Consider the following 16,539-nt stretch of genomic DNA (forward strand, 5'->3'; position numbering starts at 1 on the left):
ATATTACAGAAATCCAAAGGCACTGTTCCTTGGCTACTACTATTTTCATGGTCAGTACAAAAAACCAAAGGAAGATACATGCTTTCAAAAAGCCTTGTCTACATTTCAGGCTGAATACCATGATTGTTTTTTTCTGTAAAGTTTTAGTGTGCTGAGGAAAGTCTTTGGTCAAAAGAGAACAAATTTCCATAGGCGTCTCTGAAGAGGTGCACTACTTCTTTTAAGCAGATGGGTAGATAGTTTTGGGAAGTCTTGTCAAGCTGTGACAAGCTCACAGCCTTAGAGAAGCCTCACTGCATTAGATAAGATAAAAGGGACTAGAGCCAGATGCAGGCAAAATCCCTTCTAAAAAGGTTACAGAGGTTTGGCAATTTGTTCATCCATAACTACTGTGATTGGCTCCTACTCTCTCCAGAGGCAAACATTGCCAAGATGTTGAAGTGTTCTTGTGTTTCTTCCTTTTCTTCTCAAATTGCAACTGAACACCCAGATAACCTAGCCCAACTCTTTGTCTCTGAAGGAGCTTGTGCCAACTGCTCATTGAAGAATGTGAGTAAAGAAGAAAACGTGTTTCAAAATCAGATGTGGACGACCTGGTTCAGGGTTTGGGTTCAGGTCAGACACTTGAATCTTTGCCTTACATACCAGATATGAATTTTGTGATCGTCTAGCTATTTGTTTTATATTGGTTTTAAGTGTGCTTGGGTGCTTAATGGATTTTTCCCCAAAAATTATTTCTTGTCAAAGTTCTTTATTTTACTTGATTTTTTCCCAGAAGAAAGCAGCCCCCTGGAGAATGTATATAATGGTGTAATACTGAGGCAAAGTTCTGGCAGGATTTCATGGATTACTTTTATAATGCTTCTACTTGATTTTCCCATTATAGGCTTAACAAAGCCAAGATTATCTTAACCTAAGTGTGTCAGTCCTGTTCAAATCCAGTTGGTTATTTTCATGATGAAAATTAACATTTTTAAGTGCTTTGCTGGATCAGGGCCCAGATGATTGTTACCTCTTTCAAATGAACATTTTAAAGCTTCCTTGATCATCATAATAAGGGACTTATACCAATAATTATTAATGAATAGTATTACTCTGTAAATTCCCCTCTGAATCTAACTGTAGACAGGAATTAGAACCTCTGTTCCAGTATTTCATGAATGTGCCCTGTCAATCTTAATGCAATTTATTTACTTTCTTGCCTACTGATAATGCATTTATTACTATTTCTGGTAGAGAAACTTCCTTTGGGATTTGGAGGTGGACTGTTCTGATCACATGGGATTAGATAATGAATCTTCAAAGCTGCCACTGTTGAGGAAAACAAGACAGTCTGAGTTGTTTTTCAAAAATTAGCCTTTAAAAGCCAAAATTTCTTCCTTTTCAAATCTAGGAAAAGACTGAGAAGCTAGGAACCTAACTAAGGATCTTGAATTTTGGTCTTTTTATCGTTAAAAAGGAGAATTTGAGAATAAGAATGACTTCAGTAAGTGACAAGGCCTGTCACTTCCCCTGGGAAGGCAGAAGGCACAGTGTGGGCCTGCTCAGCTTAGGGAGCAAAGCCTGCAGAGAAGTCACACTCTTTCCCTTCCATTGGAGGTTTTCAGTCTCAGATTCCATGTGCCAGGGCAGCAGCTGCCTCCTGCCCTCTTGTCGAAAATATACCATGCACATTGTTTTTACTGAAAAGAGAATCCCTCAAGGTACACATACATCACTAGAGGTGGAGATAGAGGAGACAGCAAAACCTCAGTTGTCAGAGAGTTATATAGGTTTTGTTTTGGACAAGCTGTGTCATCCTTCATGTAGGGTGTCCCTTGCACAGATTTTTGTCAGAACAGCATAATCACTGCCCATGATTCAGGACAGTAGTCACTGCTTGCTCGTGCAAACCCACCTCCTCCATCCAGCTTTCGACAGGCGTCAGTGACAAGTATCTCTGTGTCCCCTGCAGTAGCCCCAGTTAAAAGTCATAGAGTTTCTTTTCAAGCAACAGCAGTATTCATTGGTATCTCAGCTTGTTTGTATGGAGAGAGCAGATGTCTTAGTATGCTTTTGTGATAAACATCACTAATTAATAAGAAACAAACATTTCCCACACTTGAACAACCTTGCTGCTGAAGTTAATAGAAACTGCTTGTAGCTCTGTAGCAGTATTGGAGCCTGTAGGTTAAAAACCCCCATGGTTTTTAAATCCTGACCACAATTCAGAAGCTTGCATAGGGCATTCAAATGTCACTAATTTTTTCTCCATGTTTTATGCAGCACAGCAGCAATTTTGGGTTTTATTCAGAAATGAGAGGAAGACTCCGGTAAGAGACATACAGCAAGTTCAGTGCTCCTATTGCTAAAGATTGCCAGCTTTTTAAGAGGTGATAACATATCAGTAGTCTGGAAGTACCCTGGTAAGATCATCATTGAATCGTCCAGAATATTCCTGTAATCCTTTGTTGTCAGGTTATCTTAGGACATTACTCGGTCTGATAGGGATGAAAACTTTTACGTGCTTTTTGGCAGAAAGCACACTGAAAACAGGGTGAAGAGATGGAATATGGCGAATTCCACTCTCAAGTTCAAGACTAACTTAATTTCTTTCCTTTTTAGAGAGCACTAAATTCATTTGTATTTTATTCTCTAATAGATAAATTCTGTTCTTTTAAAAGTTGTATGCCTGCAGTTGTCTTATTTTAGATCATCCTGATGCTTGAACAGACTAAAACTTTCTATGTGGAATTTGGTGAAACTTCTGTTTAGTGAAACAGTTACAGAACAGGTGGGCTGTATCAATCACAATTAGTCAGATCTTAAATGCCAAATGGTGTATTTGCAATTGTATTTTAGGATCTGATCACAGATTCATTATTTGTCAGTACCCTTAGCTTCTACTGCTGTTGTAAGCAAAAGCTTTGTGTACAGAATAGAATCTATTCCTTTTTGTAAACCCTAAAACTTCTAGCCTCCAAGCATACGATTAAGCTAACACATAAGAATAGTATCTTCTCATATTCCTCACAAGTGAAAATCCTCACCTGAGATAACTAGAAGGCTTGGATATTTGGTATGTTGATACAGATGTACTTTTTATTAATGTTGCTGCTTATCTTCACAGACACATTATGGTGTGTTACTGTAGATATCCATTAAGCTATTCACCACAGCTTCCTTTAATTTGAAACATGCTGAGCTTTTTTCTTTCGAAGAACTAGTCTCTGTTGCCTGTTAATACTTCAACTGTGAAATAAATAAACAAAGGGTAACTTGTATAAACTCAAAGGCCCAAACAGTTAATTTTCAATTACTTGCCTGACTAGGTAGATGGGTTGCTATAAAAAGGCAGTGTTGTAACTGCTTTTCTTTCTTTGCTTTTGGTTGCTTTATCCCGTAAAGCCCAGTATTTATTCTCATATGGTGGTACAGCTAATATGGAACATTTCCTGTATTTGTCAAGGAGCTGTTGTTAGTTTTTGCAGACCTCAGTAGCTGAAAGAAGAGCTTTCTGGAAGCTTTCTTTAATTGCTCTTCACAGGACCATATGCACTGCAGTGAAGGTATGTGAGTGTCTCTACAAGCAGTGGGAGAATGTTGCAGTCCTTCAGCCATCCCACCATCTGCCTAGAAAAAAAAGTTTGGTCCTGGAACTGTGGCAGAAAAAAGAATTACGCAATGATTAGAAATACTTAATTTGCATTAAATTGCCTTTTAAAAAACAGCAACAAAAAAAATAATCTGTGAAATGGTTATCTCAATTCTTGTATATTAAAAAGTTGGTGAACATTTACATCTGTGTACATAAGATATGTGTTTGATACTATGTAATTTAGATTTATTTTTCTGTTTGTTTTTTTCTTTTTATTTCTACTACTAAAATCAAGTAAGCTGTGCAACATTAGTCATTTGACCAAAAAGTATTGTTCTTTCAGAAAATGATCACACCCACTCAAAAGTTTCCTTCTTTTTTTTTATTTACATACTTATCATTTACTCATTTGAAAACAAAACTCCTACCTTATATCCCTTACATGACACATTTCACTTTGGGTCTTGAAATTTAGCTCATGCTTCCTCAAAGATGACTAGTTTTTGTCCCAGGTGGGAATTTGGTTTTAGTTCTATTGCTTTTATTTCTTTTAAAACAAGCTAAACAGCTTGGATTAACCTGTGTAGTGTTTGCAACCCTTCACGTTTTGTAGTTCGTATCATATGTTTCTCACAAAGCACTGCCTACTGTTCAGAGGTTTTAGACATTAGTCTGTTCATTCAGGTTCTAGTGTTACTCAGTGATCTGCCTTTTGATGAAAAAAAGAACACATAAAACCCCAAAAGTTTATGCAGGATTACAGTTTGGGGAGGAGGGAATTAATTCTAAAAGCCATGTAAACCGATCCCATTGGTACAGGCTAGAAAGTAAGAGTTAAAGGAAAAAAGAGCTTCTCATTCCCAATTTTGAGGAACTGACAATCCTGCTTTGGCTTAGTTTTGGGTTTTCCCTCAGAATGGTGAAATTTTGAGATTTAATTGATTTTCCACAAATTCTCACTGATGAGAGAGTTTTTGACTTCCATTAGTTGCTGGGCTCTTGCCTCTACAATCTATGATGCGTATTTAGAACTGCTCATTTTTATATTGTGCGTGTGTTTGCAGTTAGTAATTTCTCACTTTGCTTGAAGGAGAAGGTGAAGGATTTAAAAACGTGCTAGGTTTTGGACCTGGGAATGCATATTACTGCAGGGGACGATCCTTCCTAGGAGAACCTGAATGGCTGATTTGTTTTTTATTTGGAGGAACACAGTTGTTCACAAGCTAAAAAGAACTGCTTTTGCCATTTGTATTTGTAGGTTTATTTTCTCTCTGGTAAGGTAGGACTAATGGGGGGTGTGTGTGTGATGGAGCATCAGTTGATTCAGAGAACTGTGAACACATGAAGATGACAAAGTCAAAAGCTATGCCCTGGCAAAGAGGAGAGAGGGCTGTGTGCTGGTGGTGAGTCGCAGAGGATGATTATCACTGACAGTGCAGGCTGTTGATGGTGGGGAAGTAGGAGTCTTTCTGTTTATTTCATGTCACTTTTGCTTCTTGACTGGCAAGCTACTGATCTGGGTTGACCTGCATTTGAAAACACTGGGTGGTATTGACTGGCAAGTATGTTTGACATGAAGATGAAGATTAAATACTGCCCTCCCACCTCAGCCTTCCTGTGATTTGCATGCAGCCAAATGCTATCCCATGCTGCTTATCAGGAAATACACTGACATCTTCTTCATTCAAAAGTGTAGTGTGACATGCACAGCTAGCAAGGAATGGAGTAAAATCAATCAAGCAAATAATGTGTTTCTTCTAGTGTTGAGTGGGAGAAGGTACCCTCATTCCCTCCATTGGTACAAGAGGAAGGACAGCAGTCCACTCTGAAAAGTAGCCATGCAATATGCTCTCTCTAAGCAGTTTGCAAACTGAGTAGAAAACAGATAAAAATCCAAATATGGAGATTACAAAGTGAACAAGAATATTGGGTACTTTGTTATGAGTGTTAATTTGCTGCAGGCAATGTAGGTTGGTATCTTTGTGGTTTGGCATCTAAAACACTTTTTCAGGGCACCAGGTTATTTATTATATGTGGACATATAATGTTCCTGAATTGGGACCAGAGTCTCTGGAGTTGGCTTGGTACACTTCAGCAGAGTGGCCTGCTGTGGCAGGCAGAGAGGCACAGCAGCCACTGCCAGTCTCTCCCTTCTGACACATGTTATGCTCCAGAGCATTTTACAGATAGATAGAAAAAATCACCACCATAGTTGTATGAAACCAGGAGGCAAAAGAAGATAAACTGTGTGACAGGCAGTGCTACTGCCTCGAATCCTTCTTGCTCCTCACTTTAGCCTTGACCACCCTGTTGGCTCTCTGTCCATTGAGCTGTACCCAGGCTGCCATTGACTCTCTCCCGTTATTCACTTCCACCCAGTTTTATCACATCTGCCTCCCCATGTTTGTGTGCCCTCTCCATGTTTTACTTGCCTGCTCATTGGCCCTCCTCTTGCTGTTCTGCTGATGTCCTTGATGTTTTTGGTTGACGTTTCAGTTCTGCACTCTTTCCATAGCTTCTGTTCCCATAGCTCTTGACCAAGCCTCACACTTCTTTTGTGTATTTCTTTTTATTGCTCCCCCTCTCCTGCCAGTCTTCCGGGAAAATCTCATTGTTTTTCATTCCTGCTCGCAGTAGATGTCAGGATCCTGAGAGCACCAGCAGGCTGTGTGGATCCTTCCTCCTCCATGGAGTTACCTCCCAGTGTTCAGCCCAGCTCAAATAGTGGAGCTGTATAGCCTGGGATTAGATTTGTAGGAAAGCTGTGAGAAGCCTTTCGTCTAGGATCTGCTTTAGGCTGGCCTTGCCTGGGGCATTGCCTGCACTGTTTCAGCTGCACTTGTGTCTGGCCGGGCACCCTGCCACCTCTATCCCTACCCTGCCCCCTTCCCATCTTGGCAAGACCTCAGACCTGCCCCGTCACAATAGCTTTGTCCGGTGATCCCAGTCCACGGCTGTCACAGTTGCAATCAGCCCAGCCCCACACTGTGTGTTCAGGAGCCACGAGCTTGTGCTCTGGGACGAGGGGCTGCCCGTGGCCCCAGCTGCCTATGCCCTTGCCTTCATCCAGCAGCCCCCTCCCGCCCAACCCTTTTCAGAGCAACCCCATCAGCATCTTTGAATGCAGCAGTTTGTCTCTAGTTTGTATGGTAAACAGCTTGTAGTTAAAGCATTTCAGTCAACTGGAAACATTCATTGGCTTGAGCTGCATGCTCAAAGAGCTGGCAGCCCTGAACTTGTTGCTATGCTCTGCACAGGCACTGACCTTGAATTTCTGCGCACAGTAATGGATATTCGTCTTTTTCCACTTTTCACCAAAACACATAACTCAGTTGATTCCTGTGATGTTCCCTGAATTTTTGGATCCCTCTTTGGATGAGGATATCAGAAGGGTCTGACTTGAAAGCCGGGCAGCCCAACAGGGAATTGCTACTGGGTCAAGTATAAGAGCTTGCTTTGTTTATCCAGTGATGTAAGTTGTTAGTGTGATGAACGAGGACCAATAAACTGAATGAAGATAGTTCTGAACTAATGATGGTCAGAAAAATCGATTCAGAGGTCAGAAACATCATAGAGGAAGCACACACAGTAGAGTGCAAAACCAGCATTAATGAAGATGGAGGAAAAGATCATATCAAAAAGTTTTTGCTGAGCACAAGAGCTCAAAATGCATGCAGAAGTTCAGTCTGTAGTGGGTTTGGGCTTTTGGCCTGAGGAGAATGACGTGGCTAGAAACCCAGGTGAAGAAAAGACCTGTAGAACAGCAGTTTCCCATTAGTACTACAGTCTGTAGAGGGATATACTGCAGCAAGTCATGCTGCACTTCATGCTGTTTTTGGAGCAGCAGTGATTTAAAATAAATCACTCTGTAAGTGTGGGAAAGCGTTTGGACGGAAGTTTTGTCTGTTATCTTGAATATAGCCTTTGTTGCTGTTTGAAACCAAAGACCTACGAGAACATGAGCATAGTACTGTCTCCAGCTCTGTATGTGTGGCTAGCTCTTGAAAGTCAAGTGATGTTTTGAGTAACAACTGCCTCATATTGAGGACCTCCACAGAAGGAGAAGAAAGGCTTAGATTTCATATAAAACATGTGAACATAAAGAATGGCATTTTTCTCAGTATATACAGAATCTCTTTTACACCTGAAATATGGCAGATATATATAGTAGCCTGTAGTCTAGCATAATAATAACTATTGTTGTTATTATTTTTTATAACTATATAATATGTAGAATGATATTTAAACCTGTGGTATATAATAAGGTACAGTATAATATATGTAGTACAGACAATTATATTGGCATACAATTTATGTAATTGTATTAAATATTTTGATTGTTTCAGAACAATTATTAAAGCATTTTCATATAATTAATTGGTATCTTCAATATTTCAGAACACTGACTTAAACAGTAAAGCAGAACAAGCAATTGTTTTGTTGGGGAACATGTTTAAGTATCGGTAGCAAAGTGGTCCATAGAACTACAAAGTCACATTTTCAGCTTAAATGACTGAACTGACACCCTTGGTTTCATTCAGCCTCATACAAGTCCACAATAGGAACTGTGGACTGGCACAAATTCTTCTCCTGACTCCCCAGGTTCGATTAGGTAACTGCTGTAAGATTCTCAGTCTCCTATGCCCTTTGGTACTGCTGAGTAGTGTTGTACTGAAAAGCCACAGTCATCAACCAGAGACCCCTTTGAACAAACAAACTAAAAAGTTTGTCCCTCTTCTAGTGAGAATTACTCTTAAGAAATTATGAGTGAAAGTATAACATAAAAGGCAAAGACAGATGGGGAATTGCAAAGAAACAGTGAAAGAAAATCAGCCATGAGGATAGATAGTGGTCTCAGTTTTCCTGAGCAGCCTATGTGCCGTCAATTTTTTTGTAATTACGATAGCAAAGAATATTTAAGAAAGGATTTGGAGGAGGGCAATGCAGTGAGTTTGCAGGTGTTGCAGAGAGTTCTTCCAAAGCGTGAAGTGTAATGGGAGGAAACATAGAAGTGCTTGACTGAAAATTTAACAAGGGGCTAATGACTAATTGTAAGTTGGCTGTTCGGTACCAAGTGAGAATACTAATGAGAGCAGTCCATGGAAGGGAACATGAAGTTGCTTGTATTTGAGATGACAAAGAAGGGAGTGGAAGGATGCAAGGGGAGAGGTCACACAGTCAGTGATGCACCAGAAGAACAGTCCTTGCAGTAGCACTCAGGTTTGATGCTGTGTTTGTTCAGGCCAGAGGAAAAAATGTTGTATTAATAGTCCTGAGATGATGAGGATCTGGACAAGGATATTAATTAAGTGCATAATGAAATATTGTGTATGAGAAATATTGTGCAGAAAGATTCTGCAAGACTTGGTCTGGATTTGGTGACCTAAGGATGATGTGGTTCGGAGATAACATTCAGACATTTGTCTTAAATTTGGGGCTAGATAGTGTCACTGTACACAGTGATTTAGGAAGGTTCTGGCAGGATAGGGAGGGTTAATATAATCCCCAATTCGGCTATGTTGAGTTTAAGCTGATGCCTGAATTTACAGTGTCAGAAATACGGGCTGAGGTACCAATTTGAAAAGAGGTGGTTGTATTGGAGTGGAGGTGTAGCATCCAAAGAAGAGATGGTAGTTGACACTGTGTTTATAGGTGAGATTGTAGCAGAGTAAAGTGTTAAGAGGGAAGAAGACCAAGTAATTCTCCACAGAGCATAGAAAAAAGCATGAAGTTGTTCCTCTGAATGACGTCCAGAGCAAAGTTGGAGAGGCAGCCAAAAGTTCAGAAGCGAAAACTAACCATGAAAAACTGTTGGCATGTCAGGAAGAATGAAAAATAAGCCGAGCTCCTGAGGTCTGGATAACTACAAATGCTAAGAGATTTCAAGAGCTTCTACGTTAGAGTGCAAAAGGTAAAAGCCAGGAGGAAAGAAGGAGAGGAACTTCATGTGGTAGTTTTAAAGCTATGTAGAGTTGAAAGCAAGCAGGAAGATGTAATGGTGGCTGCAAAAGCCAGTGAGGCTAAGGGAAACACTAGGGAGTTTTTGTCTTTGTGAAAGGATTAAAACAGTGAGAATGGGAAGAGAATGAAAGCAGGCAGGGAGGAGGAAACAAGTTTCTGAAGGAAATCATGAAACTATGTGAGAGAGCTGTGGCTCTATGGAGGGTGGAACATATAGCAGTACTGAGCACAAGCATTTTCTGTGCCTCAAGGATGAAGTAGGGAAAATGAAGGAAATAAAAATCAAGTTGTGTTGTCAGATTTCTGTTGGAGAAATAGGCACGTGGAAAGAGAAGTAGAGATAGGAGGATTTGAGAACTGGAGTCAAAGTGACAGTCATTGTGGGTGTGATAAATGGTAGAATAAGATTTTTCTACCTAGAAAATGTGAAGAACAGAATTAATTTGTTGTGGAAGAATAGAGCTTTTGCTCAGTGTAAGAAGGGAGGCAGAAGAGAAAGGTGTTGGTGATGAGAAGTGATGCTTAGGACATGGTTTAGTGGTGAACTTGGCAGTCTTATTAATGATGATCTTGAAGGTCTTTTCAAACCTAAAAGATTTTATGATTCTGTGAACCAAGGACAGGGTTAGACTACAGTATGGGAGAAGAACAAAAGAATAATAGAAAGACGTGCATGAAACAGTGGGATTGGATCAGCTAGTTAGAGAAATAAAATGAAGATTTGTAAGACATCTACGAGAAATGGCTGCATTAAACAGCTTCGTGCTCTCAGATTATAGAGAATTTCTGCTAGAAATGATTCAGTGTGGTTGAGACTACCTGACAGTCCACTATGTAGCATATCTGAAAACCTTCCAGACCCATGAGCACTTTCACGTTTCAAATTGGCTAAAAGGTTCCCAAGTCTGGAGTTTCTACTTTGAAAGGGTGATGTGCCAGGAGAGCTGGGAAGCTATGTGTATTGTACTGAAACAGATATTCATGATGAAGAGTAAATCTCTGTGTTTAAGCCTGTGAGCTTCCAATTTCTACCTAGACATAGCAAGAATGTGAATTTCTGGTATGATAATTTATATTAGAATTGTCAACCAGAGTAATAAAGCAAGGAGAGCAGGGCATTTTCATTACATATTTTTCATCACTGGCAAATCAGTGAATGCTAAAAAATACAAATACGCACACAGAGAAGGCTAATGTTCCATCAGCATGGATTGTCAGATTTCTTTGGGATACATGTCTAACACAGTGAAATACATAAGCAGTACTTCAATGTGGTGAAATGCACCTATAACAAACACCCATATTTGTGTTTGCTGACACCAGTAACTTCAATAAAACACTAATTTGCCCAGTTTCTAGACTTTGTCCATACAAACAGTAAAACCTTTCTTATCTTTGTGATCTTCCAAAGTGGCACTGGTTTCTGTTTTTATTGTCTGTGCTTCTTATGAAGTTCTGTACTGGAGGGAAGACTTACTTTTTTCCCCAACGCTTCTAGTTTTCCTTTGACTAGTCAATGGAGATGGGAATGATTCGACTCACCCTTAAATAGATTGCAAGAGTTGGACAGCCAAAGAGGTTCTAACAGTCTTCTGACAGATGATGGGCACCTTCCTTGTGTGTAGGCATGCACTGCTAACAATCCAAATTTAGACATCTTTGTCTGGAGCTTAATCCCAACATAGCAAGAAGTGGCAGATGTCCACTGTAGTGGTAAGCATAGGATAAGCTAGTCTGCAGTGCCTATATGAGCATGTTTTTCCCAGTAAACTTGCCACTTAAAACCGATCAAGAGTAAGATCAGAGCAAGCTCATGGGGATTGCATGACCTGGGGCACGAATCTCATCTCTGGGAGGTTTATTCCCATTCTAATATGATTAATTAATCAGACAGGTTTGCAACATCACGTTTTCTGATATGGCTTGTAACTTCTAGTTTAATGCTTGTCAGAGATGATTGTGACCCAGCACTCAGGGTATAGTAATGGGTGAAGAATTTGATAACCTGAACAGCTGTTTCTGATGTGTCACAAAGTAGAGATTAACTTTTATGGTATTATAGCCTTGGTAGCTGTTGAGAAAGGACATACCAGGAAGGTATATGGTAATTTCTTGGCAACACCCTTGCCAGCTCACTGAAATGTATCAGCATGCCTTGTCATGAATGAAAACCATAGATACTGTGTATACTGAATGGGGATTGCTTTGGTGAGAGACAAACCAAGCAAAATGTCTTCCTGATTTTCTTCTGAAAAAAGCCTCTATTCATTCTAGTTTCCAGACCATATGCCAGATCCTTCCTGCTCCAGACAATTTTCTGTTAACTTACCTGGGAGGGCACTGAATGCATACAATTGCAGGAGAGTTGATAGTTTACCCCAGATACAGATTTTCATCAGTATGTGGCATGTTCATGCTGCAGTCTCATCAAGGTTTTCTGTCTTGCCAATTGTACTGTCTTTGATCCCAGGAAGAAATAATTATTATAGGTCTTACTGGCCTCTTGAATTGATTTTCAAGTAAAACCAATAACAGCTCTTTATTTTAGTGATGATGATGTATTTTAGTGATAAAAGCTCAGACCCAAATTCCATCAAGAGTAAGGAATCATTCCACTGATTTCAGGAAACTGCAGGCCTGTGTGGTTCACATGCTGGTGACTATGCTGTTTGTCCACACCAGGGTAACCAAAGATTCTTGTTATTTTATCTTTAAATATTGCTTTGGAGTTTCACCTCAGTCGTGGCTCTACAGTATTTTCATTTTGTCTGCCTTCCGTCTCTCATCTTTTTCTTCTGAAGCAGTGGCAGTCATGGTTTTCCTATTGCATGAAGGGAGAAGCATGTGGCAGTCAAAGGGTGGGACTGCCCAAAGGCTGCTGGAGACTGGTTGGTAAACTGTTGATGAGGCTTGTTTAAATGACAGGGTGCAAGATAAGGGAGTGTGCTGAGAAGATGTACAGATCTGTGGGAAGAAGTAGAAGCTTTGGGACCTGTTTTAATTAATTTGGCAGATACAAGTTATGTGAGTTGTGCTAGACAAAAATGATGTATACGTGCATCTCTATTCAGATAGAATATAATATATGCATTGTAATAAAAGGATTCAAGTGAGAGTGGTCTAGTTTCCTGCTACGAACGAGATGCAGATATATATGGGGCAAGGAATGTGTCATGGGGTAGAAAGTACTTATATCTGCTGTTTGAACCTCTTCTGGAGGTTCACTGTGCTGTGAACGTGGGGTTAGGAAAGCATATTTGCTTCTCATGCTGTGTAGAGTTAAAAGGAGAAACAGGCTGCAGGGAATACTGACTTCAGATAAAAGGCTCAGATAATGCAGCATTTTTAGAAGGTCAAAGAAGTGCAGAGTCCAGATTAAATACTCTGCAATATGTAAATGCCACGCCACGTATGTTGGAGTTACACTTGAGTGCTGCAGGGGGAAGCCTGTGCCTGCATCCCACTTCGGATGGCATATTATTTGTTGCAGTAAAGCAATTGCCCAGCCCCAATTGTTTTAGTGATGAGCTGATCAATATCCCATTACTGGATGTAACAGTTGCTGCAGGAAGTGCACAGAAGATTTTAATGCATGAATTATGCATGCTGTGCTCATTCTTTAGTCTCAGAGCAGAGTGACAGAGATTGTAAAGATGACTGGGGTAGTTTCTTGCATAAAGTGACTGCAGTGAAATGCTTCATATTTTCATGCACACAAGCAGCATTGAGTGGGACGGCCTATTTAAGAAGATATAAATCCCTGAGCTTACAGCACAGAATGCTTGATTTGAAAGCATTGCAGCCATGTACAGAGCCAGTTTTCCTGCTGCCTAACCTGCTTTCCGCTGACGGCTGGCTGAGGGATGCTAACGGCTGTGCTTTGCTCTGAGGTCACAGTTTGAAGCCTTTTTTTTTTAATTTGCTTTCTGCCGCAGGAGAGGATCTGTGAAGTTTATTGGTGTAACCATCCCTGTAACGTACAAACTTGGAATAGTTATTATGAACAAAAGGACAAGCAGGAATTCACCATCTAAGGTAAAAAAAGAGGTATTTTTTATTTGTGGATTTGAGCGCAGGAGAGGCAGTATGCTGAGGCAGGATTATGATGATGCAGTGTGGTTACATTGACTCAGATATCTGTGCTGGAATGCAGAGTCAGGATTCTCGGGTGGATATGGCTGCATGGATCCTACTAGTCTGATTGTTTTTAAATGATTGTTTAAATATTGCTGAGAGTAAATTCTGTTATACTTTCTGAATCCTGCAGTTTGTTCAGGAGTCTGCGTTTCTGATCAATTTTTATCTGCTATAGATGACTGCATTGTGGGGAGGGGCAGGACAGCCACCGAAATGATCAATATAATAACATGATCTATTTCATTAGAGGTCCTAACTGAATAATGACAATGAAATTTCATTGACTTTTTTCTCTCTCCCCCCTCTCCCTCCCCCCCCCCCCATCTGCACATTTTCTGTAACATTTGCAGGCTACAGTAAAATGTGTGTCGGGAAAACAAGTCCCGGAATCTATTGCTTGGCTGTTCTGTAAATAACTAAGATGATCAAACTGCTACATTTTGGATAAAAGTCTGGGCTGTCATTCAGGGAATAGACAAGCCTGCCCTTATTGTCCTTCACAAAACTATGTACTGTCAGAGATTTTACATACAAAGATAATTAAGGAATTTGCTGGAAATAAATAAAAAAAAAAAAAAAAATTAAAAGCATTCTACATTCTTTTCATTTGCACATTTGACAGTTTAGGATATACTAAATTGTCTAACCAATGTAGATGTACAGTGAAAATATGATCTTTTACAAGAAGATAAGATAAATTACATTACTCTTGCCTATTAAATTATTTACTACAATAAATGCTTAAAAATTTCTGTATCATTAATATTTTATGCATTTGTAGATTTTCATATTTTGGAAAACACAGTACAAATGATTGGTTTCTGTGTTCAGTAACTTGAAGATATACCCATACTTTTAGAGACATATTGTCACAGAGTATTGAGAAATAGCTGGTTTAATAAACCTGAAAGCTGTTTGCTGTGTGAAGGAGCAGGGTATTGCCAGTCAGTATTACAGGCAGTCACAACAGGATGCTACCATTCCTTGGCTAAATGCCTTTTTATTTCGAGTTTACATCGTTATTTTCCATTTACATCTAGTAACACCTGATGAGCCAGTTTTGGATCCCTGAGTCCTTATGCCACATTGCACAGAAACACATACAGACCCCTGCCTCAGTGAACAGTGTGTGTTTGGCTGTTAATTACCTAATAATCAGCTGGAAAATTGCTGTCCCAGAGATCAGCCTATGTTAATATTGCTCAACTGAAAACGTGACATTTTTGAGCCCACCATTCCATGGGGGAGCGCGTGCCTTGTTGTACAGGTTAGCCCTGGCAGGCTGCATCCCACCTGCTCTTGCCGAGGGATACATCCTTCCATCACCCTTCCCACGCTGGGGAAAGCTGACTGTCTCGGGGATAAGGACTATATTCAGCTAGTGGGGAGAGGCAGTGCTAGTTCCTGGGATCCTGCAGGCCTGCTGGGTGCTGAGTCACAGAGCAGGTCTGGGAGGAGCTCACTGGCCCCTGGCTGTAGCCACAACAGCTTTTGCAGCGACATGAAGCCTATACACATATAGGGAAGAGGAGCATTTAGAGAGGAAAGAGAGAGAGGGAGATGTTAAAAATCCTCCCTGGCAAACACTGCATCTCGCGTGTGGTGAGTGCAGACACACTTCTGCGCATGGGAACCTGGGGGGATAGCAGTGACATCAGTGAAGAGCTCACACAGTAGTAACAGGAAAGATGTGTACGATAGCTGGCTGCTTGCAAATGTGCTAGTCATTCTGCATTTGCTGTGGAGGATTGACTGTATTTTCTCTGCTTCTGCCATGAAATATCACCTGAAATGCATATTTTTGCAGATTAAGCAGGCTTTCAACCAGGAAAACAGATATAAAAAAGAAAATAGCTAACAGCAGAAAAAAAAAATCCTGAACTCCTCTCATTTGGTTAATTAGGGAATAATAACATTGCGAATAGCAGGAACTAATTAAAATAGTGGAAACCTATTTCTGTGAGAGAGAATGACACGTATACAGGGAAGGGTTACACATTCAAATACTGAATTCAGAGCATATGTGGTTTATTGAAATATGGCTCAGCTGTTTCAGCGCTTTGCTACTATTTCCAGGTGTATCAGTGAATAAACATTACTTACGTTCTTTGACTGTCGTAAATAAAAAGCATCGCAGCTACACTCATAGTGACCCGGACGAATGTTAATCTTAGAACAACATCCTCATTTTCCCCCCATTGAAACTGAGGTATTTAAATTACCTGTGTTAAATGAGGAAAAAGATATAGTAATAAATGGTAAAGAGGTGGAAATACTAATTTTCTCTAAGAAATAATGGCTAGGATTTTCCAAGGTATTTGAGAAAGGTATTCAGGGCCCATTGGGATTCACTAGGGACTGTGATCTTTAGTCTCTTTGGCTGAGATTTTCAAAGGAGCATATATAAATATTTCAGTCACTACAGAGAAAACAGCTTGAATAAAAAGCAAGTAAAACAAAGGCAGCCCAGCAACCATGTGCTGTTAACATAGGTAATTAGAGGAAGAGCAGAATTTTCTGTTGTTCTTCTCCCCAATTTCCTCAGTAATTATATAATTTAAAATACCAAGAAATAATTCAGGATACTATACAGAGAAAAGGCTTAAGAAGTGAAAGTCTTGTAAGCATCTGATTAGTAAGGGATATTGTTCAAAAAAAAGCAGCTTAATGTGGACGGAAGTCTTCATTAATAACCTGTCGGGGTATTCTCTCTCTCGTTCTCATTATAACATCAAAGGTTAAATTACAGCACTTGGTTTTCTCAAATTGTGACTTTGCAAGTTGTAACCAGCTTGGACTTAATTCTGGAAAATTATCTTCTAATAAATACATTTGCAATCAGAGAATTGATGCTGGCTACCAGG

General features: G+C 40.0%; 1 protein-coding gene across 1 annotated transcript in view; it reads left to right on the plus strand.

The window, feature by feature from the left end:
• CNTN1 (contactin 1) overlaps window positions 1-16,539 on the plus strand; it is a 235,892-nt gene that overhangs the window by 85,136 nt on the left and 134,217 nt on the right. The window contains 1 exon segment of the mRNA XM_030479376.1: window positions 13,474-13,573. The gene's annotated coding sequence lies outside the window, so the exon portion shown is untranslated.

This window comes from Strigops habroptila, chromosome 3, assembly GCF_004027225.2.
Source record: "Strigops habroptila isolate Jane chromosome 3, bStrHab1.2.pri, whole genome shotgun sequence".
Taxonomy (NCBI): Eukaryota; Metazoa; Chordata; class Aves; order Psittaciformes; family Psittacidae; genus Strigops; species Strigops habroptila.